At 47.3% G+C, this 25310-nt stretch overlaps 1 protein-coding gene across 10 annotated transcripts in view; it reads left to right on the top strand.

Annotated features, from left to right (window-relative positions):
- Positions 1-25310, top strand: part of PLXNB2 (plexin B2) — a 279450-nt gene that overhangs the window by 156054 nt on the left and 98086 nt on the right. For 2 of the 10 annotated variants that reach the window (XM_073652092.1, XM_073652099.1), the window contains one exon: positions 10884-11087. The exons of 6 other annotated variants lie outside the window; for them this stretch is intronic. The gene's annotated coding sequence lies outside the window, so the exon portion shown is untranslated. Of the gene's footprint in view, positions 1-10883; positions 11088-19088; positions 19362-25310 lie in introns of all 10 variants that reach the window. 2 more of the 10 variants (XM_073652091.1, XM_073652097.1) reach the window with 1 other exon arrangement.

Raw genomic sequence — 25310 nt, forward strand, 5'->3', positions numbered from 1 at the left:
CACAATAAAAGCTATTTTATAGAAATAAATATTTTTTAGTATCGCTTTATTCTGAGAGCTATAACTTTTTTATTTTTCGGCTGATGGAGCTATATGGCGGCTTGTTTTTTGCGGGACGAGATGACGTTTTCAGCGGTATCATTTTTATTTATATGCGTCTTTTTGATCGCGTGTTATTCCACTTTTTGTTTGGCGGTATGGTGATAAAGCATTGTTTTTTGCTTGGTTTTTTTTTTTTTTTTTTTACCGTGTTCACTGAAGGGGTTAACTAGTGGGACAGTTTTATAGGTCAGGTTGTTCCGGACGCGGCGATACCAAATATGTGTACTTTTATTGTTTTTTTTTTATTTTTTTTATAATAATATTTATTGATGGGTACATTATATTTTTATTTTTGGTGTATTATTTTTTTTATTTTTTTATAATATTTTTGCACATTTTTTTTTTTTTTTTTTTTTCCACTTTCACACAGTTTATACACTTTATTACTTTGTCCCACTCTGGGACTTTCACTTTTTTTTTTCTGATCGCCTGCATGGCACAGGAATGGAGCACCATCCCTATGCCATGAAGGCTGTCAGAAGTGCACAGTGTGAAGATTGCTTGGAGATGCACTGCGCATGTCCAAGCAATCTTCCTGCTCTCTGGTGACCCGGATGTTGTCATGACGACATCGGGTCGTCATGGCAACACCCGGGAAGCCTTTGCAGACTGCGCTGGAAGCCGGAAGAGGAGGTGAGTATCGCCGATCACCTCCCCTTGCCCCCGCAATGCCGCGATCGACTTCGATCGACTTCGATCGCAGCATCGCGGGGGTTAATGTGCTGGGAGCGGTGCGTGACCGCTCCCTGCACATAGTACCGGGTGTCAGCTGTGACAATCAGCTGACACCCGGCGGCGATCGCGCCCGCACAGCCTGTGTGCGGGCGCGATCGCGATGACGTACTAATACGGGTCTGGCTCTTAAGTCCCAGGGCACAGACGCGTATTAGTACGTCAGATGTTATTAAGGGGTTAATATACTCCTGGGCATCTTGCCTCAGCTGGTTGAGTATTTAAACCCCTCAGCCCATACCCTGGGGTGGAGATATGGGGAATGGCCTCTCGCCCTGTACTATGGCCATTCACATTAATATTCCTGATTAACCCTCTCAGCACATACCATGCAGGAGAAGAATTCCAGTTTCACATCACTGAAGTTAACAACCTCAGTGAAACATATCTCCCTTCTGACACTCTGCCAGTGACTTTGTCACAATATATGTGTGTGCGTGATAGATAGATATAGAGATAGATAGATATAAAAATGTATGTGTACAGGACATGCAGACTTGTGCATACACAGGCACAGTCACACATGCTTTAGGGTATGTGCTGCAATCTTGCATATGTTTTATAAAAAATCAGCATTTTTTTTTTTTTTTTTTAAATTGTGCAGGGTTTGTTTTGTATGCATGCTTAGCACTTCCAAAAATCACAGAACTAAATGTCAGATCCCAAAACTGCTCTAAGGCCACGTTCACACATTCAGTATTTGGTCAGTATTTTACATCAGTATTTGTAAGTCAAAACCAGGAGTGGAACAAGTGGAAAAGTATAATAGAAACACGTCACCACTTCTGGATTTATCCCCCATTCCTGGTTTTGGCTTACAAATACTGATATAAAATGCTGACAAAATACTGAATGTGTGGATGTAGCCTCAAGAGGGACCTTTCACCAGTTTGAGCATGTTAAACTGGCCACATCATGGAATAGTGGCTGTATAGCTGATAAAAACGTTATGTTTTATTTTTTTTCTTTGTTGCAGAGATATTAGCTTGTAAAATTTAGGCTATGATTTGTTATAGTTCAACTGGGCGTTACCAGAGATTTATTATATAATTTTGGATTTGCATATCGGAAAAGGATCATTTGCCTATAAGCATAGCGACTCAAAATTACATCAGACAGGAGAACCAAGAGTCCATAAAGCTATAATAAAAATAAGCTTTATTTTAGATATCATTAAAAACACATAATTTTCAGTGAAAAAATCCCAGTAGAAACAGCTGGTAATGTGCTACAACAATTGGAAGTTACAATATAATTGAAAATATGCATGGCATGAAGAACAAGAACCAAAACCCATATAATTTTTACTCTCTAGTTTGTGTAAAAAATATTAGTGTTCGTGATTTTGTCACATATAGAGAAAAGTTACAGAGTATATATTTATTAGTGAGTAATATTGATTACCTATATTTGTATCCAAAGCAAAAAGGAGCAGGTAAATATTTCACATATATATATTAATAGGCTAAAATCATGCCTATCCGTGCACTGCTCCACTAGGTACAGCATATAAATAGAGAGCAATAAGTGCCATGTATTATGTAATCTGATGGAAAGTGTGCACTTGGCACTCAGTTTTTTCTGCCCCCCTTCGCTCATTGTCAATCTGTCGATCGCACATGCCCGGGATGCAGCAAGGCGCCTGCCAACCTGGGCATGCATGATAAGACGTGACGAACAGGTGGGGTTTTCTGGATTCATGGACCCAAGCGCGCGCGCACCAAACGCTGTGATTGGCTGAAATCTGATCATGTGATGGGATCAGCTGGATATTTATATGACCACACCCCTGAGGGAGCAACATACAAAAAACGCTGTTTGTACAAAAAGGCTAGAACAAAACCAAAGAAATGAGGCAGAACATATGTTGGTATAAATGCAATGTGAAGATACATGCTCACACTGTGGCCAGAGAAAACTATGATCAAAACAAAAAAATAAGATGATCTTGCCTGGCATAAACAAAAATAATGATTTAGAAAAGATGGCAAAGTCATTGAATGCTCACAGAGATGCTCATTTCAATGAATAAGCATGCTGTTACTAGTAGTTATATATTTTTGTACTTTTATCCATTAGAATATAATGTCCACATCACTATATATTACAATGGACTTGTTTTGCTGGAGTCTATTATAAGAAGTATTTCTTTTCATATTTTTCCCACCTTTGTCAAACACAACTCTTGCTGGACTGGTTTGTGTGTAATAGAGAATGCCTGTATGTGATCTATTCATGAAGGTGCAGCCCTATATACACCATGTGTTGGGGCGACTGTACGACTGCATGTACTATATATACTTATAATGCAACATTTGATGGACGTTGCATCTCGGTGTCATGGCACATGGCTTTGCAATCAAGGGGGCATATACATTTTTCCAGTTCTGTGTTTTTGCTATGACACCATTCTCGACAGAACTATTCTCTCTTTACACCAGGGTTCTTCACGTTATCCCACATTATTACGCAGATTGTATGCATGTTTTTACTTTAAGGCTATAGAACTTGAAATCTTAAAATAAACACACACTGCAGAAATAATGGAGAATTCAACAAATGATTAAAAAATGAACTCCCAAAACTTTATGAATTTTTGCTTAGATTTTTTTGCTCTTTGTAATGATAGGTGTGAATATTGTGGCAAAACCAGAACCAACGCAGCTGCAGAATAGTGTAATCTCTGAGTATTAAGATCCACATTACATCTGTCTTTACATGAAATGGGTTTATTGTGCATTAGGAAAATGCTGCAAATTATCTTACACCAAAATGTTAGGTTTAGTCTGTATTCTTGTAATATGTAGTACCATGATGGTTCTCTGAAAATTACTATGAGGTATGGTTCTGTAGAAATAAAGCAAATGACGCCTCTCTAGTATAGAATATAAGATCGATTTTCAATCAAGAGCATCTTGATGTGCTATAAGAAATGATGCGCACCATATTTATGAAATATTGTATATAGCGTGCACCATTTTAGTCATTTTGGTGCAATATGTGACTTGTCCAGTTCCATCCTTGATAAATGTGCTTTGGTGATTTTTAGTTGTAGCTTTGCTCCTTCAGACTACATTTTCACTTTCATCTTGATTTTTCTAGCTGCTCGTTTACGGTATATGTCTTCTGTTACTGTGTAACTAGCCTGGAATTCCCCTTGGATACTTGCCCTTGCACTCATGATCTGCTCCATTTGATCTACTGAAACTTCTAATAAAACAAGCTGCACTGTACTCGCCTTTCTTGGGTCCACCAGTAAATTTCTGACGATTTCTCCCAGTGTCTGGCATTGGCTATGACAGTGCAGCAACCAGTTAATAAGCTCACTGGCTTTGCCAGTGTAGATGGAAAGCCCCCTTCAGAGTGCTGAGGGCACTGATTGGCTGCTGCGCTGTCAACGCCACAGACACTGGGAGCAGGGGAAAATGAGTACAGCGTGGTTTGTTTCTTTATAATAACCTGCAGTCAATGACATTCATTTACTGAAAGGGACCAACCACTGTCATATCCATATCCCATGGCTTGAGAAACATACAGTTATTGTACTGTATTGTTGCATTGCAATGCAGTACGGTTTGCCTTTTAGAAGTTTGTCCTCCCTCTCTCCCTGTCTGCCACCCTAGCTCTGATGTCAGCAACCCCTCCCTTCTTACTCATTCTGTGTCAGCCATCTTAAGAACCTCATGTTTTGTAGCTCTGGTTCAGAAGTCTTTTTTTTAACCTACTGCAGCTGTTACAGCTACTGTAATTGTGCACACTACAAGAATTCAGCTTGAAAATAAACCTTTGCAATCTTCATACATTCCTCCTGCAGTGGAATCAAGCTATCTGATGAAATATCTTTGTGTGAGTAGTGGTACATAGAGATATCTACAGAAACAGTGTCTCAAGAGCACCCTATACTCGCAGCCTTGTTATGGAGTCGGAATAACTACTTTAAGGCCTAGTTTAAGGGCTAGTTCTTGCAGTAGAGAGTCTTTGTATTGCTTCCTTGTCCCAGTCTCTGGGGTTAGCTGTCAATATAATATTTTGGTTTTTGTCACTATTTTCAGCAGCAGAAGGGAAGGAAGGGAGACACAGATTCTCTACTTCGTGGGTAGGCGGAGCCCCATAGGATAGTCACCTCAGATTGGAAAATGACGACCGGCCCCTCCAGTATATAGGCTCCTCCTACTCCCATGTTCATCAGTCTTTTTATCTGAGGTCTCAGAGGATAGTCGCTGCTTCGGCAGCTCCTCAGAAGAGTTTGTTATTTTATATCCAGCGAGTCCTGGACCCCCCGTGGTCTAGAGGTCTCTAGGGGTCTCGGCGCTGCTGAGACCCCTGACCCTCCCCTGGCAGCTCTGCGTACCCCTTGAGGAGGTTCCCACTTATGCCTGCCGGCCCCGGGGGATACAGGGCGCTCCCTGGCGGAGGCGCACACCACACATCTGAGAGGGTCCCTGCGTGCTCCGCCATAGGGGGAGCAAAGGGCCATGGCGCCACACATCCCTGAGGATCCCTGTGGCGTTCAGCCGGGTAAGTGCTCTTTGGTCTAAAGAGTATCTTTGACGGCTATGGCAAGTGTACTGCCTGTGTGTTTCTTGTCTATTTCAGACGCTGCCTTGACTGGGGAGCAGAGACGGAGGCCAGTAATTTTTATTTGCTCATGCTTTTTCGTTTTTTGCTTCCTGCCTTCATTGAGGCAGGAAGCTCCCTGTATTTGCGCGCGTTTCCTTGCTTTTATTGACTTGCTTCCTGCCTTCATAGAGGTAGGAAGTTTTCTGCCCTCGTTTTTTGAATAAGCGCGGGCTTTGGCGGGGGGCGTGGCCTAGCGGGCGTGGCCTAGTGGGGGCGTGGCTTATCGTCTCCTGGCTTCCTGCCGTCATTACTTAGACAGGAAGTGCTTGGTTGAGCACGCGCTGGCAGTCCCTGCTTCTCCCTCCGGCGTCCAGCAGCATCTCTTGCTCTCTGCTCCCCGTCCGTCCGTCCACACACTCAGGAGGAGCGGTCGCCGCAGTACCCCCTCTGCCTCTGGCAGGGGTTCTTTCTCAGTGCTGTCACTTCGGCTACCTATTAGGAGTCCTCGTGAGCACTGCCGCTTTCTCTCCTAAAGCTATTTACTTCACTGACATTTTAGGCAGCGTAGTATTATAGTTGCTGTGATGTTAACCCCTTCTGAAAAAGTGGAACTTTAGGGGAAACACATGGTGTTTAAGGGAGTTTCCCCCTATTGATTTTTGCTCGGCTTTCTGGGGTAGCTCTTTTCTAAGGGTGAGCTTTAACCCCTCAGAGCCTGACGCATATATAAAAAAAAAAAAAAAAAGAGTGAGTTTTGAAAACAGGCTGTGCAGCTTTTACACTTTTTTTGCCATCCTGGTTGTACATCCTGGCATCTGGTGTGGGTGGCATGTCGGATCAGGGGCCTGGGAGTGCGGATCGGTCTCCTGATCCGTTTCAGGTTCAGTCGCACACCTCTGATACACTCAGGCCTTCTACTACATCAAGTTCAACGCTCAGTGATGTTAAAGTGGAGGCGCTCACTCGCTCCATTGATAGTCTCTCTAGTCTCCTGGGACAGTGGGTGTCAGCTAGATCACACCCAATGCCACGAGGTAAAAAGCGCCACAAGACTATGGTGGCGTTGTCTCCCTCGCAGAGCGCATCAGAGGCTTCGGATTCACCAACATATTTGGTTGATGAAATTTCTGAGTCCGAAGAGGAGGATCAACAGGATCGCTCTGTTTCTCTTTCAGGTCGTGTAGATGGGCTTATTAAGGACATGCGGGAAGTATTAGAGCTGTCTGAAGAGCCGACAAGACCGTCTAGGTCGGCCCGTCTGTATCAGAAGACGCGCCGTGTTCGTTCTACATTACCTGCGCATGAGGAACTTAACGAAGCGGTGGAGAAGGAGCGTCAGTGTCCGGATAAACGCTTCCGAGGAACGCGTTTTTTTGATGCCCTATATCCCTGTGCCAAGGAGATGGTTATTAATTGGGTTCCCTCTCCTGAGGTGGATATATCTCTGTTTCAGCTGACCAAGTCTTCCCTGCTTCCTGTTAAAGGGAGAGCCAATCTTCAGGATCCTTTGGACAGAAGATCGGAGTCAGCGGCGAAATCCATCTATGAAGCCGCAGGTCATGGTTTCCAAGCGGCCTTGGGGGCCATGTGGGCCGGTGAGGCTTCTCTGCGGTGGTTGGATCAGCTGCGTGCGGCGTGGCAGGATGGGACTTCGCGTTCAGAAGTGGAAAAGCTTTTTCAGCGAATGGAAGAAGCTATGTGTTATGGCAGAGATGCAGTACTGGACACTGCTTCAATTCTATCCAGGGCTCAGGCTTCGGCAGTCACGATTAGAAGAGCTCTGTGGCTTAAACAGTGGACCGGAGATGCGGTATCTAAACAGGGATTGCTTAGTCTGGCATATAAGGGCGGTCAGCTCTTTGGTTCAGATCTTTCGGAACTAATTGCCAAAGCTAAAGCTAAGGATGTTACTCTGCCTGGGAAAAAGGCAGTGGCATCCACAGCCAGCAGGACAGGGCCCGGCAGAGGTCTTCGGTCCTTTCGGGCCAGGGGACGATTCAGTCAGCCTTCTTGGAGATTGGGTCGTCCCTCATCCTCCGGCAGATCCACCCAGAAATCTCGTACTCCCTGGAAGCAACGGTCCGTCAGGACAGACGGGAGGTTGATAAAAAGTCTGCTAAGGCTGACTGACGCCAGGGATCCCCCCGAGGGCTCTCGGGTGGGAGGTCGTCTGCTACAATTCGGGTCGATCTGGGCATCCCACATAGCAGATGCCTGGGTGACATGGGTTATGTCGGCAGGCTATTTCATAGAGTTTCATTCTCTACCTCCAGACAGGTTTCGTCTGACGGGCATTCCGTCCGTGCCAAGACTGGCTGCCGCACTGTTTCAGGAGGTCGACTCTCTCTCTCCTACAGCAGGGTGTGGTGGTTCAGGTTCCTCCTGAAGACCAGGGAAAGGGTTTTTATTCCAACCTTTTTGTGGTCCCCAAAAAGGAGGACAAGTTTCGTCCGGTGCTGGATCTCAGGGATTTGAATATTTACGTCCAGACACGGAAGTTCCGCATGGAGTCTCTCCGATCGGTGATAGCGACCCTGTCGCAGTACGATTTCTTGGTGTCGATAGACATCCGCGACGCCTATTTGCATATCCCTATCGGCAGGGCTCACCAGCGTTTCTTGCGTTTCGCTATAGGTCAAGCCCATTACCAGTTTGTGGCCCTACCCTTCGGGTTGGCCTCAGCTCCCAGGGTTTTTACAAAAATTCTGGCTCCTCTCATGGCGCTTCTTCGAAGACAAGGGGTTACGATCCTCCCCTACCTGGACGACCTGTTCATAGTGTCACCCACAGCAGAGGAGGCAATAACGGCTCGCGATCTCTCCCTTCAGTACCTGATGGACTTCGGGTGGCTGATCAATTGGAAGAAATCGTCATTGGAGCCAGCACAGTCCATTCTTTTCCTGGGGATGCATTTCGATACAGTTCGGGCAGTTGTGTCCCTGCCTCCTGTCAAACAGACGAACCTTCGTCTTCTGGTCCAGGCTATGAGGTCGGCGCTGTCAATGTCCCTTCGGGAATGCATGCGCCTTCTGGGTCAAATGGTGGCAACTATGGAAGCAGTACCGTTTGCACAATTTCATTCCCGGGATCTCCAAAACCTTATTCTGACCCATTGGGATCGATCGCTAACTTCTCTGGATCGCTCGGTCATTATCTCCCGCAGGGTGCGAGAGTCTCTTGGATGGTGGTTGCGTCCGGAGACTCTATCCGTGGGGAAATCCTTCCTTCCCCCGAGATGGTCGGTGGTGACAACCGATGCCAGCCGGACAGGCTGGGGGGGGAGTTTGGAACGACCTCTGGATTCAGGGGGTCTGGTCGCCAAAGGAGTCGTCTCTCCCGATCAACATTTTGGAGTTGAGAGCAATATTTCTCTGCCTCCAACATTGGACGGTCTTATTAAGCGGTCTACCGGTCCGGATCCAGTCGGACAACGCTACGGCTGTTGCGTACATCATCCACCAAGGCGGGACGAGGAGTTCCAGTCTCATGTCGGAGGTCTCTCGGATCCTGGTCTGGGCCGAGTCCAAAGTTCCAGCAATTTCTGCAATTCACATTCCAGGGGTGTTGAATATCTCGGCGGACTTCCTCAGTCGCGAGCAAGTGGACCCTGGGGAATGGAGTCTCCATCCAGAAGTGTTTTCTCTGCTGTGTTCCCGTTGGGGGACTCCTCAGGTGGACTTGATGGCATCCAGGCTGAACGCCAGGGTTCCGACGTTCATGTCCAGGTACAGGGACCCGGAGGCGGTGGCGGTGGATGCTTTAGTGGCCCCGTGGGGTCAGTTCAAGCTGATCTATGCGTTTCCGCCGATATCCTTACTGCCTCTGGTGATCCGACGGATCAAACTCGAAGGGGTATCAATAATTCTGATAGCACCAGACTGGCCGCGGAGGACATGGTATTCGACGCTGGTGTCTCTTCAGGCGGCACCTCCGTTTCCGCTGCCCCTTCGCCCGGACTTGCTCACTCAGGGGCCCATTCGTCATCCGGACCTGAGGTCCCTTCGTTTGACGGCGTGGCTCTTGAGACCGAGATCTTGACCCGTTGCGGTTTTTCGCCCGAGGTCATTGCTACCTTGCGGGCGGCCCGGAGTCCAGCTACGTCCAGGATTTATCACAGAACTTGGGAGTCTTTCTATTCATGGTGTTCTGGATCCTCAAGAAACCCGAGGGTTTTTTCCATCCCCAACTTCTTGGCCTTTCTGCAATCTAGTCTGGCCAGGGGTTTGGCAGTTAGTACGGTGCGGGGACAGGCTTCTGCTCTTTCCGCACTTTTTAGGAAGGCTATTGCCTCTCGCAGGGATGTTCGTTCTTTTTTTCGCGGAGTCGCACGTCAGTTTCCGCCACGGAGGGCAGTTGTGGCTCCATGGCGGCTTAATCTAGTCCTGGAAGCCCTTCAGCATAGGCCTTTTGAGCCTATGGATTCTGCTAAACTTTTACTACTTTCTTGGAAGGTGGCCTTCTTGGTGGCAGTCACCTCTTTGAGAAGGGTATCGGAATTGGCAGCACTTTCTTGCTTACCTCCTTTTCTGGAATTTTTTCCGGATCGCATGGTGCTTCGTACTCGTGAAGATTTTTTGCCTAAGGTAGTGTCACAATTCCACATTAATCAGGACATCGTGTTGCCTTCGCTTTGTCCAGGACCTAAGAATCCAAGGGAGCAGGCCTTGCACTCGTTGGACTTAGTGCGGGCATTGAAGTTCTATCTTACGATCACTCAAGGTTTTCGGAAGTCGGACTCTCTTTTTGTAATTCCGGCAGGTCGTCGGCGTGGTCAACGTGCTTCCAAAGACACGATAGCTCGGTGGATCCGTTCAGCTATCCTGGAAGCGTACTGGCTCAAGGGCGAGCCTTGTCCGGTTAAAGTTAAAGCTCATTCCACGAGAGCCATTGGCTCATCGTGGGCTTTTCGTCAGGGGGCCTCGGCAGCGCAGCTCTGCCGGGCGGCCACCTGGCGCTCCGTTCACACCTTTACTAAGTTTTATAAGGTGGACGTAAGTGCTTCAGCCGATGCGGCCCTGGGACGCAGGGTCCTGCAGGCGGCGGTAATTTAAGTTATCCCTTTATTTAGTTTTCCATTATTTAGCGTGGTTTGTGCTCTTGCCTAAGTTTTGGGGTATGGAAGCTTCTGCCTCTATTTCCCACCCTTAAGTAGGTACTGCTTTAGGACGTCCCACGAAGTAGAGAATCTGTGTCTCCCTTCCTTCCCTTCTGCTGCTGAAAGACGGATTTTGGTAAGAACTTACCTGTAAAATCCTTTTCAGCGAAGGAAGGAAGGGAGACACAGCACCCTCCCAGGGCAGAAGTGTGTTGTTGTGTTTCTAGATGCAGTGCGTCTCCTTCCTGATGTCGATCTTCTGGACTGGGTTTAGCGCTCTACGGCTCTCCTTCCAGTTTCGCCAGCTCTACACAGTTGTCAGGTCCAATGGGGTATGCCTAAGACTGTGTGTTTCTATTACATAACCTGTTTTCTCTCATTTCTGAAATTTCAGAAGGGGATATGTTGTTCTGCTGGTTGGTCTGCTCTTCCTTAGCTTGTGTACGGACTGATGAACATGGGAGTAGGAGGAGCCTATATACTGGAGGGGCCGGTCGTCATTTTCCAATCTGAGGTGACTATCCTATGGGGCTCCGCCTACCCACGAAGTAGAGAATCTGTGTCTCCCTTCCTTCCTTCGCTGAAAAGGATTTTACAGGTAAGTTCTTACCAAAATCCGTCTTTTTCAGTGATTTGAGTTTTTCACAATTATTTGTTTTAAAGTACAATTAATTCCAGAATGGCGTGCATGTGAAGTGGGTTTACATACATACAGTGGATTTAAAAAGTTTTTTGTCATGTAAAAAAAATCATATAATATGACTATATAATGGCTGCTGGTGGAGGAACAGGTCACCAGATCAGTCCATCACCCTCATCCAATTGTAAAACTCCTCAAAGGGAAGGCTGGTGGACGGGGGTGGTCATGTGCTCATCCACCGACAGCCATTGTATGTACTAAAATGCTGGTCAAGGTGTGAGGAGATCTGTATTATCCTTGCCTGAGAATCTCAGTGAGCTCACTGACAGGATAATTTGTAACTCTTTTGTCTGTCTTTTTCTGAGCTCCTCTCAGCTGATTTATGACCACAGATTACATTAAATTTAAATGTGCAGGAAACAAAAGCCTATAAAGGCAAAACTGTGCAAAATGTATTTAAAATGCATTTAAGTACAAATAAAATTTGTCCCCAAAGTTGACCAACCCCTTGGAGTAGGTGAGCATTGCAATAAACAACTGTAAGGGCAGATGGAAACATGTTGATGGAGTATATTTGTGGATTATTTATAGAAATAACAGGTGAAGATACTTTTAGATAGTTGATCTTACCCTCTGTTCTTTCACATTTGGTACATTACAAATAAATGGTAAAGTTTCTGGTATATTATTATGTATTTAACAGAGCTGCAAATTTATATAAATGTCTTTACACATCTGTGAATTGTATCCACTGAATAGTTTGTCCATTTTGTATTCAATGCTAGGCCCATCAAGACCCAAAATAAATAAATAAATATGTAGGTAGATAGATAGTACATACACACACATGTGAACGCACCCCAATTAGCATGTGGTATCCACATCTTGTAGTCGGCCCTATGCATAGTATGTCTGGTGTTGGCTTCAAAACATTAACATAGGGGATCATTTGTCTAGTCTAAGGTTATGTGCACGATGCGGTTTTTATGCATTTCCACTGCAGTTTTTCCACCGCGGAAACGCATTAAAACCGCATGTTAATAGGTCTGCCATGTATAGCAATGGTAATTCGCATGTGCTGTGCACATGGTGCGGAAATTTCCGCTCCGGATTACCATCCGCAGCATTACCTTTTCTAACGCGATTCCACAACGAATTTGCGCCTATTGACTTGCATTGAATCGCAGCAAACCCGCAGGTAGAATATCTATACCTGCAGAATTGCTGCGTTTCAATGAAAATCAATAGGCGCAAAATCGCGCTGCGGGTGGTACCCGGGTCGGGAGAGGAGACTGCTAATCCTCCAGTCCACGCTGCTCTTGCTGTTATCAGCCAGAGCAGCGGTTGGCTGAGCAGCAGTCTGTAAAAAAAAATAATAAAGTAAAAATAAACCTTTATACGCACCTGTCCAGCGGCCCCCGGTGTCCTCCTGGTTCCCGGCGGCGATGCTGTCTCCCCGGTGGCCAGCGGTAATTCAGGGCATGGACTGCCAGGACCTGCAGTGATGTCACGAATCAGCTGATGGTCACGTGACCATCAGCTGATTGCTGCCGACACTTATCAGCTGATGCTCACCCTGGGAACATTAGCAAGAATGTTCCCATGGTGGTTAGCTGACTGGGGCTGATCAGCTGATCTTCAGCTGATCAACCACAGTGACCTCCTGCTGCAGCATGTATACTGACAGGGGGTGATTTTACACCCCTTTCAGTATACATTGCTGTCTTCTGCAGCAGTAACATTAGTGATGGCTGATGTCACTGCTGTAGAAGTGACCCAGATCGCTGTGGGACACTCGGCATAATCGTGGACTGCGTCGTTGATGGCGGACAGGTGAGGAATATGTTTTTGTTTTTTTTTTTACTTTTTTTTCAGGAGATATAGGGTTTGGCGGAGGCGTGTAATAAAAAAAATTGTAGAACTGTGTGGGTTTTATTTCATTAAAATACTTTATTCTGGCTGTGTCTTTTATTGAAAAGGCGGCGACTATTTTACTACGTGGTTAGTAATGGGGGCGTCTTATAGACATCCTCCATTACTAACCTGGGCTTCACGTCAGCCACCAATACAAGGCTGACGTGAACCCCAACCCAATTACTCCACTCGCCACTGCTACAGGGCAGTGGAAAGAGCGGAGGCTAAGCGCCAGATTTGCCGCATCTTATGGATGCGCCATTTCTGGACCTGCTGAGGGGTGATATGAATAGCTGCAGAGGGGGCTAGTATCCATAGCTACTTCCCTGGCTATTAATATCAACCTACAGCTGTTTAGTTTAGCCTTTGCAGATTAGATTTTATAGGGGGACCCCATGTAAATTTTTCTTCTGGGGTCCCCCTGTAATCTAGCCAGTAAATCAGTAAATCAGCTGTGGGCTGATATTAATAGCCAGGGAACATTTTTGGCTAATGGCCCCTCCGTGGCTATGAATATCAGCCCTCGGCGGTTGGCTTTCCCTCTGCTGGTTATAAAAATAACGTGGGAGCCCACACCATTTTTTTCTTTAATTTTCGGCTCTGTGCCCATGATCCGGACATAGCAGTGCTTTTGGACGCAATTTTTTTTCTGCGTCCAAAGCGTTACATTTTATTGAATGCCAGTAAATCCAGATGTGTTCACTGCGGTCCACGGGTGATTCGCAGCCTCTGATGCACGCATAGTGGACATGGGATTTCTAGAGATCCCATCCACTATGCTGTAACATCTGGACGCTGCGGGTTTGATGCTGTATAAACACGCAGCGTCAAACCTGCAGGTGCTCCTGACCATGGGCACGTACCCAAACTCACCCGCAGCATGTGTAGCGGACATGCTAGTCTCTGCTGCAGATTTTGACCAATTGAAGTGTCATTATATGTGGTGGATTCCCACGTACCGACAACAAAAGTGCGGCATTAGAACACCCCGTTTTGGACGCAACATAAATATGTTGTGTCTAAAGCGCTGCTGAGAGCTGATCGGGGGAACGTGGTGGCTAACGAACCAGCTGTGAAATGTTAATTATGGCCAGGTAAAATGTTTGCCTAATGGCACCTTCCCAGGCTAAAAATAACCGCTCACAGCAGCCGCATGAATTTACATGAATAGAAATGCTAATGAAGATTGGGTGAAAGGGACTATCTGACACCTTACTCTTTTGTTTGGTTATGTCAAGGTGTCAATCAAACCTTTTCATGACCAAACTTAATTAAAATAAAGACTTAGATAAACACACAGACGCAGTGTAAACACTTTATTTGAATTACAGCAGACACATTTTTTAATCATTTAAATGAACCAATATACTCACCCCAGTTCTATGGTAATCCAAGGGTTTAAGCAATGTCCCACCAAATAACTTTATTTGGCTCCAAAAAGCATTCATTGTTGTACAAAAACGCTTCAAAAAATGCATGTAAAAACGCGTCAAAACCGCATGTGAAAACCGCATGCGTTTTTTCTGCCAGGGAGAGGCAATAACGCTCAGGAAATTTCTGCTTCAAATCCTGAACGTGTGCACATACCCTTAGGCTAGAGCTGTGCCATATTTAGAACATTTATGCCCATTTATCCATCAGTCTGGTAACTGGTATTTGTCAAACATACTGACATGCCCAGGTATTTTCTAGTCAGCTTTTGTTATTGATGTCTTGGTACAATGGCTTGTTCATTCACAAAGACTCAGAGATTTATTGGTATTGGTTGAGTCACCCTGTCAATACATAGATATACATTCAAGCTTTTTTATGTCACCATTTCTGATTTCTCAAGCATTTGGAATGAAGGGGAACAAATATACAAAAACTTTATCTTCCATTCTTTTGGCTTTGACTTTTACCTTTATTCTTTGAGTGTTTGATCGAATAGAAAATCTTACAGTTGAAAAGGTCATCGGTTCATTAACTGAGAATAGATCCCAAAATTGTTTGGCTTCCTGTAGTTTTTTCAGTGCCTTGAAAAAGTATTCGTACCCCGTGAACTTTTCCACATGTTTTCACATTACACCCACAAAGTTAAAAAGTTTTTTTTAATTTGGCTTTTATGTTATATACCAACACAAAGTAGCAAGTATTTGTGAAGTGTAAAGGAAATGATATATGGTTTACTAATTATTTTATAAATATGAAAATTGGGACCTACATTTGTATTTAACCCTCCTGAGTCAATACTTTGTAGGATCACCTTATGCTGCAATTATTGCTGCAAGTCTTTTGGGGTATGTCTCTACCAGCTTTGCTCATCTAGAGGCTGAAATTTTTGTCTGTCTTTTTTTTGCAAACTAGCTCTAGCTCAACGAGATTGGATGGAGAGCATCTGTGAACTGCAAGTTTCAAGTCTTTGACACCGATTCTCAATGGGATTAAGGTCTGGACTGTGACTGGGCCCTTAACACACATAAAAATATGTTTTGATATAAACTATTCCGTTGTAGCACTAGCTGTATATTTAGGGTCATTGTCCTGCTAGTAGGTGAACCTACGCCTCAGTCTCAAGTTATTTGCAGCTTCTAACAAGTTTTCCTACAGGAGTTCCCTGTGTTTAGTTCCATCCATCTACCTTGTCCCTGCTGAAGAAAAGCATCCCCACAGCATGCTGCTGCCACCACAATGTTTGACGGTGGGGATGGTGTTTTCAGGGTTATGTGTAGTGCTAGTTTTCCACCACACATAGCGTTTTGCATTTAGCCGAAAAAAGTTCTACTTTGGTCTCATCTGACCAGAGATAAATCTGCTGTGGATTTTGAAGACATTCCCTTTACACCTCCACCCATTAGCTCCATTGAAGTTTAGGTTAGTTAATACATGGCTTTTTGAGACGTAGCTTTCTAGGGCTATTTTTTTTTTCTAGAAGGTGGAACTGCTGCGAGTCCTGTCACCTCCTAAATGGGTAAAATTGCAAAGTGCTTGTTAAAAAAAAAAAAATGAAAAAAGCTACTTTGCAATGTACCTTTTTTAAAAATTCTCTCCATTTTCAAGAACAGGGATTTTTAATTTTAGATTTATAATTTTTCTCATTATCTATGTTACCAGACCCTCTGCAGTCTGTGAGAAGTAGCTAGTTTCCTTGACAAGGAATGCATATTTGCAAGTTTTTAGATCTAGCAAGAGATGCTTCCGGCCAGCTTCAGTGCCCTCCCTCTCCTCCCGTGCTGCAGAGACTAACCTGCCCCTGCCCGCTGCATTTGAGAGCATGCAGTTCGAACCTGTGGCAAAGTTATACTGCAAGTCCAAGCTGTTAGGCCACGTGCACACGTTCAGTATTTGGTGAGTTTTTTACATATGTATTTATAAGCTAAAACCAGTAGAGGGTGATAAATGCAGAAGTTGTAATGTGTTTCTATGATACTTTTTCTCTGATTGTTCCACTCATGGTTCTGTCTTACAAATACGGAGGTAAAAAACTCACCTGTGTACACATGGCCTAAGTCTATGACCCTTCCTCTGAAGAAGGCAGATTAACTAACCCCTTTAATTGTAGACTTTTTCCACACAGGAAAAACATATATCTACCATGTTTGCCAGTGATAGAAAAACATTAAGATTTGAGAGTTCTCAGTGGTTGATACCTTTTAATGGTAATAAATTGCAACTTGTTATGATTGTCGCAGCCCGGGACGGTCACACCGAACCAACCGCTGCGATCTCTTGGCGAACAGCTCTGTGCTGCCCCCTATCGTCCAGACAATTACACGATTGGCTGACGATTAGTGTAGGAGTCTGCAGGCTGTTTGCATTAACAGGCTAGTTATTGTAAAACTAACAGTGCGTGTATGATATATACACCTCTGGATTCCAACACATGGAATATATGTACTGTATACACCCCCGTACGATCACTGCTAACTTCATGATAACTCAAGAAAGATTATTAGCTGCCACCACCAGCCGGGTTTTATACAGGTTGACTGGACACCTGGTTCTGGTAGCATATGGCTTCGGGGTGCAGTTTGCAGAACACAAGGAACAGAACTATTACATTTTATATTTAATCCAGAACGATGGGCAGTGTTTATAAAAGTATACAAAAGATTTTACAAAGGGGACAAAACAATACAGAATATACAATTGCATAAAATAAAAGGATTAACCAAGAAACTTACTTGACCTGATGTCACAGCAATGGCTTCAAATCTACGGAGGAGGGCTTCTCCAGAAAACCGTCCAATACCTACAGTGAACTGTGCCTCCAACTACTGACATGCTTAAAACTTAAAACATACCTATAGTTCTGCTTCACGTCACTTGTCTCATCTATTGCATTATTCTTGTGCCCTGCTGTGTATAAATGTGTTTCTTCAGGTTTTGTGTTTTTCTATGCCTGATTAAGGGGCCTGAGTAGTCTCGAAAGCTTGCAATTTGTTGCCTTGTTTTCAGTTAGCCATTAAAAGGTATCAACCACTGAGGACTCTCAAGACTTTTTTCCATAAAGCTAAACAGAATCCTCAACATGGCATAAGCAGAACCTTCTCCAACTTTTTGTGTGTGGGAGTATGGCCGTCTTTATAGAGATTAGTGATGGTAACTTTGGTGTATTCGGAGTAGACTTGTGTAGCTATTTATAAAACTCATAGTACTCTGATAAATATGATTACATGTCTCTGCTTTTTTCTCCTTCTGTCTATTGCTCTACATTTTTGTGTAGCACTCTCAAGGGATCTACATTTTACAACATGCATCACCATGGTAACTGTGTAGAGCAAAAGGAAGAAGAAAAAAAAAGACCCACTAAATTTTCGCTGTTGTCCCTAAGAGACCTTCCAATGATCCATAACTTCATGGGCTGATTAAGGAAAAGCAAGGGAAAACTCTAAGCAAATAGCAGCGTCTGGTACTGTCTGGTATTCTATCACTCTTACAGTGCATTGTGAAAGTATTTGGCCCCCTTGAACTTTTCTACCTTTTACCACATTTCTGGCTTAAAACATAAAGATATAAAATTCTAATTTTTTGGGGAAGAATCAACAACAAGTGGGACACAATTGTGAAGTGGAACTAAACTTTTTTAAAAAATTAAAAACTGAAAAGTGGGGCGTGCAATATTATTTGGCCCCCTTTAGTTAATACTTTGTAGCGCCACCTTTTGCTGTGATTACAGCTGCAAGTCGCTTGGGGTATGTCTCTATCAGTTTTACACATCGAGAGGCTGAAATTCTAGCCCATTCTTCCTTGCAAAACAGTTCGAGCTCATTGAGGTTGGATGGAGGGCATTTGTGAACAGCAGTTTTCAGCTTTTTCCACAGATTCTCGATTGGATTCAGGTCAGGACTTTGACTTGGCCATTGTAACACATGGGTACGTTTATTTTTTAACCATTCCATTGCAGGTTTTGCTTTATGTTTGGGATCATTGTCTTGTTGGAAGATAAATCTCCGTCCCAGTCTCTCAGGTCTTTTGCAGACTCCAACAGGTTTTCTTCCAGAATGGTCCTGTATTTCAGCAGCAGAAGGGAAGGAAGGGAGACACAGATCCATTACTAGTGGGTAGGCGGAGCCCCACAGGATAGTTCACCTCAGATTTATAAAAAGTGACGACCGGCCCCTCCAGCTTAGGCTCCTCCTACTCCCATGTTCCTCAGTTTAAAATTTGAGGTCGCAGAGGATAGTCGCTGCCTTCGCAGCTCCTCAGAAGATTTTCTTATTTTTATTCCGGAGACCTGGACCCCCCGTGGTCTAGAGGTCTCAGGGGGTCTCAGCGCTGCTGGGACCCCTGACCCTCCCCTGGCAGGTCTGCGTACCCTCTAAGGAGGTCCCCGCAGAACCCTGCTGGCCCCGGGGGATACAGGGCGCTCCCTGGCTGAGACGCACACCGCTCGTGTGGGGTCCCTGCGCGGGCCCTTGCCCCCCCCACGGCGCCACACATCCCTGGGGGTCCCTGTGGCGCTCAGCTGGCTAAGTGCTCTTATGGACTGCTTTCAGTGGCTGCTGTGGCAGCCGCTGTCACTATATGTGTTTATGGTGACTGCTGTTTCTTTCTGACTTGCAGGGATTTCTCATCTGCATGCAGCGTTTGATCCTCGGCTGGCAGGGGAGCAGGGACTGAGGATTCGCCCGCTCTGTTCATAGCTCGGCGGGGGGCGTGGCTTAGCGTCTCTCTGCTGTTGGGCTCTTAGCATCGTGACAGGAAGTGCCGGGAAAGCGCGCGCTGGAGATGTCCCAGCCCCTTCTTCTTCCGGCCAGCGTCCAGCCTCGTGCAGCGTCTCCTACTCCCTGCTCCCCGCTCTCAACACACCGAAAAGAGCAGTCTCTACGCCGGCTGGTGAGTCTCTCCTGCCTTTTAGGCAGAAAGTTGCTTTTTGGGGGATTACAGTGCAGAGCACTTTCCTTATGTCCTAGGCTGACAGGGTGTGCTGTAACGGCGCTGCTACTTCCCTGCTGAGATGGCTCTGACACACACCTCACAAAAGGGTAGTGCGGATCAGTAGCATTAACCCCTTCTGAACGGGGTCTGGCCCATCAGGCTGTTAACCCTCTCTGGAGGTGCACCCTTCTGGGATCAGAGGGTGCTTCTCTCTAGTCTGTTAGGTTAACTTTTGCTCTGCAGGCCGCTGGGGTAGCTTTTCTCCTTCTAAGGAGGAGCTATAACCCTTCAGTGCCGGGTGATTTTTTTTGTGCAAGAATAGGCTGTGGTAGTGGAATTCACACATCCTTGGTTACTGTACCCATTGTAAGGTTATTACCGTCTTATCTGCGACGCTCGCTACTGTGTGGGGGCATGTCGGATCAGGGTCCAGGGGGCGCGGATCTCTCTCCCGGTCCGCTTCAGGATCGGTCACGCGTATCTGATACGCCGGGGTCTTCTACGGCGTCAGGTTCGACGCTAGCAGTGATGTTAAGGTGGAGGCGCTCACTCGCTCCATTGACAGTCTGTCTGACCTCCTGGGTCATTGGGTCTCTGCTAAGTCCCAACCGACGTCTAGAAGCAAGAAGCGTCTCAGGCCTGTGGCGGCGCCGTCTCCTCCGCGCAGTGCGTCGGAGGCTTCAGAATCGCTGACAGACTCTTCTGGTGAGACCTCCGATTCTGATGAAGAGAATCGGCGGGGTCGCTCTGCTTCGCTTTCGGGCCGCGTGGACGCTTTTGTTGAAGCTATGCGGGAAGCGTTACAACTGTCTGAAGAGGAGACGGGACGCCCGGGCAAATCGGCCCGGCTGTAGCAGGAGTCGCGTCGGGCTCGTTCAACGCTGCCGATGCATGAGGAACTTAACAAGGCGGTGGAGAAAGAACGCCTGTGTCTGGATAAACGTTTCCAAGGGTTGCTGCTATTTGATGCCCTGTATCCCTGTTCCACGGATACGATCACTAATTGGGTCCCCTCTCCTGAAGTGGATGTGCCATTGTCTCAGCTGAGCAAATCCTCTTTGCTTCCTGTTAAAGGGAAGGCAAGTCTTCAGGACCCGCTGGACAGAAGGACGGAGTCAGCGGCAAAATCCATCTACGAGGCCGCGGGTCACGGATTCCGAGCGGCCTTGGGGGCCATGTGGGCTGGTGAGGCTTCGCTGCGGTGGTTGGATCAGCTGCGGACGGCATGGCAAGATGGAACTCCGCTGGCTGAAGTGGAAAGGCTCTTCCAGCTCTTGGAAGAGGCGGCCTGATATGGCAGGGACTCTGTGCTGAATACTACTTCGGTGATGTCCAGGGCTCAATCCTCGGCCGTCACTGTCAGGAGAGCACTATGGCTTAAACAGTGGACCGGAGACGCAGTATCCAAACAAGGTTTGCTGAGTCTGGCGTACAAGTGCGGTCAGCTGTTTGGTTCGGACCTCACGGAGCTGATTGCTATGGCAAAGGCCAAAGATACGGCTTTGCCGCAGCGAAAGGCAGCGGTTTCTACGTCCGGCAAGTCAAGTGCCGGTAGTGGTCGTCGGTCCTTTCTGCCCAGGGGGCGGTTCGATCACCCTTTTTGGAGATCAGATCGTCCCTCGTCTTCCGGACAAAAGACCTCCCAGAAATCCCGTACTCCCTGGAAACAACATTTCCGTCAGGACAAGCGGCAGGTTGACAAAAAGCCCGCTAAGGCGGACTGACGCCAGGAACCCTCTCGAGGGCTCTCGGGTGGGAGGTCGTCTGCTACAATTCGGGTCGATTTGGGCGTCACACGTATCGGACGTCTGGGTGACGCGAGTTATGTCGGAAGGTTATTTCATAGTTTCATTCTCGACCCCCGGACAGGTCTCGTCAGTCGCACATCCCGTCCGAGCCCAGACTAGCTGCCGCACTGCTGCGGGAGGTCGACTCTCTTCTGCAGCAGGGTGTGGTGATTCCGATTCCGCCGGAGGACCAGGGAAGGGGGTTTTACTCCAACCTTTTTGTGGTTCCCAAAAAGGAGGGCAAGTATCGCTCCATTCTGGACCTCAAAGAATTGAATTTGCATGTCCGGACCCGGAAATTCCGTATGGAGTCTCTTCGCTCTGTCGTGGCGGCCCTGTCGCAGCACGATTTTTTGGTGTCGATCGACATCCGCGACACCTATTTGCATGTCCCTATCGGCAGGGCTCACCAGCGCTTCCTGCGGTTCGCCATAGTTTGTGGCCCTACCGTTCGGGTTGGCCTCGGCGCCCAGGGTTTTTACAAAGATTCTGGTGCCGCTCATGGCACTCCTTCGAAAGCAAGGAGTTACGATTCTCCCCTACCTGGACGACCTGTTAATTGTGTCACCCACAGCAGAGGAGGCGGTGACAGCTCGCGATCTCTCCCTTCAGCACCTGGAGGACTTCGGGTGGCTGGTCAGTTGGAAGAAGTCGTCATTGGAGCCGTCGCAGTCAATCCTGTTCTTGGGGATGCATTTCGACACGGTACGGGCAGTGGTGTCCCTGCCTCCGGACAAACAAGCGATCCTTCGTCCCCATGTCCAGGCTATGAGGTCGGCGATGACGATGTCTCTTCGGAGGTGTATGCGCCTTCTGGGTCTGATGGTGGCGGCATTCGAAGTGGTACCTTTTGCACAATTTCATTCCTGGGGTCTTCAAGATCTTATTCTGACCCATTGGGACCGATCGCCGGATTCGCTGGATCGCTGTATCGGTATCTCCCGCAAGGTGCTAGAGTCTCTTGGATGGTGGTTATGTCCGGAGACTTTATCCCTGGGGAAATCCTTCCTCCTCCCACGGTGGTCGGTCATTACCACCGATGCCAGCCTGTCTGGCTGGGGGGGGGGGGGGGGGGTTTGTAACGATCTCTGGGTTCAGGGGGTCTGGTCGTCAGAGGAGTCGTCTCTGCCGATCAACAGCTTGGAATTGAGAGCGATATTTCTCTGCCTCCGACATTGGACGGTCCCTTTGAGCGGTCTGCCGGTCCGGATTCAGACGGACAATGCGGCAGCGGTCGCATATATCAACCATCAGGGCGGGACGAGGAGTTCCAGACTGATGATGGAGGTCTCTCGGATCTTGGTTTGGGCCGAATCCAGGGTTCCAGCCATATCCGCGATTCACATTCCAGGAGTACTGAATATCACGGCGGACTTCCTCAGTCGCGAGCAGGTGGATCCTGGGGAATGGGGTCTTCATCCGGAAGTTTTTGCACTGCGGTGCTCCCGTTGGGGGACTCCCCAAGTGGACTTGATGGCATCCAGGCTGAACGCCAGGATTCCGACGTTCATGTCCAGATACAGGGATCCGGAAGCTGTGGCGGTAGATGCTCTAGTGGCCCCGTGGGACCAGTTCGAGCTGATCTACGTTTCCGCCGGTATCCTTACTTCCACTGGTGATCCGGCGGATCAAACTAGAGCGTATTCCGACGATTTTGGTGGCGCCGGATTGGCCGCGGAGGGCGTGGTATTCAACGCTGGTGTCTCTTCTGGCGGCGCCTCCGTTTCCACTACCTCTTCGCCCGGACCTGCTAACCCAAGGGCCCATTCGCCATCCGGACCTGAAGTCGCTTCTTTTGACGGCGTGGTTCTTGAGACCGAGGTCTTGACCCGTCGTGGGTTTTCGGCCGAAGTCATCGCCACCTTGCGGGCGCCCAGAGGTCCGGCTACGACCAGAATTTATCACAGAACTTGGAAGGCCTTCTATTCATGGTGTTCAGGATCATCAAGGAACCCGAGGGTTTTTTCCATTCCCAACTTCTTGGCTTTTCTGCAATGGGGTTTGGCCAAGGGTCTGGCGGTTGGTACCTTGCGGGGTCAAGTATCTGCACTATCCATGCTGTTTCGGAAAGCTATTGCCTCGCGCAGGGATGTGCGTTAGTTTTTTCTCGGGATTGCTCGTCAGTTCCCGCCCCGGAGGGAGTTTGTGGCTCCTTGGCGACTCAATCTAGTCTTGGAGGCTCTTCAGCACGGGCCGTTTAAACCTATGGATTCAGCTTTGCTTTATTTGCTTTCTTGAAAGGTGGCCTTCCTGGTGGCGGTCACCTCTTTGAGAAGGGTTTCTGAGTTGGCGGCACTGTCTTGCTCGCCCCCTTTTCTGGAGTTCCACTCGGATCGCGTGGTGCTTCGTACCCGTGGCGATTTTCTGCCCAAAGTGGTGTCGCGTTTCCACATTAATCAGGACATAGTGTTGCCCTCCCTCTGTCCGAAACCAAGGAATCCAAAGGAACGGGCCTTGCACTCGTTGGATTTGGTGCGGGCTTTGAAGTTCTATCTTACCATCACGTAAGGGTTTCGGAAGTCTGACGCTGTTTGTGATTCCTGCTGGTCGTCGGCGTGGTCAGCGGGCTTCCAAGGACACTATAGCTCGGTGGATACGTTCGGCTATCCTGGAGGCGTACCGGCTCAAGGGCGAGCCTTGTCCCGTTAAGGTTCGAGCTCATTCCACGAGAGCGGTTGGTTCGTCGTGGGCTGTTCGTCAGGGGGCCTCGGCAGCGCAGCTCTGCCGGGCTGCTACTTGGCGTTCCGTTCACACTTTTACTAAATTTTATAAAGTGGACGTGAGTGCTTCCGCCGATGCAGCCTTGGGACGCAGGGTCCTGCAGGCGGCGGTGGTTTAGGTTATCTCTTTATCTAGTTTTGGCGCTTGTTGCGCACTTGCCTAAGTTGTTGGGGTGTTGGCGATTCTGCCACTGTTTCCCACCCTTGAGTTCTGGACTGCTTTGGGACGTCCCACTAGTAATGGATCTGTGTCTCCCTTCCTTCCCTTCTGCTGCTGAAAGACGGATTTTGGTAAGACCTTACCTGTAAAACCCTTTTCAGCGAAGGAAGGAAGGGAGACACAGCACCCTCCCAGGGCAGAAGCGCATTATTGTTTTCCAGATGCGGCGCTCATCGCAGTTGTCAGGTCCAGTGAGTAGTGCATGGGACTGTGTGTTCTTTCTGTTATATGCATAACCTGTTCTCTCACACTTCTGATTTTTCAGAAGGGGTTGTGTTGTTCCACTGGTGTTATCTGCTCTTCCTTAGCTTGTGTACGGACTGAGGAACATGGGAGTAGGAGGAGCCTAAGCTGGAGGGGCCGGTCGTCACTTTTTATAAATCTGAGGTGAACTATCCTGTGGGGCTCCGCCTACCCACTAGTAATGGATCCGCGTCTCCCTTCCTTCCTTCACTGAAAAGGATTTTACAGGTAAGGTCTTACCAAAATCCGTCTTTGGCTCCGTCCATCTTCCCATCAATTTTAACCATCTTCCCTGTCCCTGCTGAAGAAAAGCCGTCCCAAACCATGATGCTGCCACCACCAAGTTTGACAGTTGGGATGGTGTTTTGAGGGTGATGAGCTGTGTTGCTTTTACGCCAAACATATCGTTTTGCATTGTGGCCAAAAAGTTTGATTTTGGTTTCATCTGACCAGAGCAGCTTAGTGCACATGTTTGGTGTGTCTCCAAGGTGGCTTGTCGCAAACTTCAAACGAGACTTGTTATGGGTATCTTTGAGAAATGGCTTTCTTCTTGCCACTCTTCCATAAAGGCCAGATTTGCGCAGTGTACGACTGATTGTTGTCCTATGGACAGACTCTCCCACCTCAGCTTTAGATCTCTGCAGTTCATCCAGAGTGATCATGGGCCTTTTGGCTGCATCTCTGATCGGTCGTCTCCTTGATCGAGATGAAAGTTTAGAGGGACGGCCGGGTCTTGGTAGATTTGCAGTGGTCTGATACTCCTTCCATTTCAATATGATCGCTTGCACAGTGCTCCTTGAGATGTTTAAAACTTGGGAAATCTTTTTGTATCCAAATCCAGCTTTAAACTTCGCCACAACAGTATCTTGGACCTGCCTAGTGTGTTCCTTGGTCTTCGTGATGCTCTCTGCTCTTGAAACAGAACCCTGAGACTATC

The sequence above is a fragment of the Phyllobates terribilis genome, unplaced genomic scaffold, assembly GCF_046119375.1.
Source record: "Phyllobates terribilis strain yellow unplaced genomic scaffold, ASM4611937v1 Scaffold_11__3_contigs__length_659146591, whole genome shotgun sequence".
Taxonomy (NCBI): Eukaryota; Metazoa; Chordata; class Amphibia; order Anura; family Dendrobatidae; genus Phyllobates; species Phyllobates terribilis.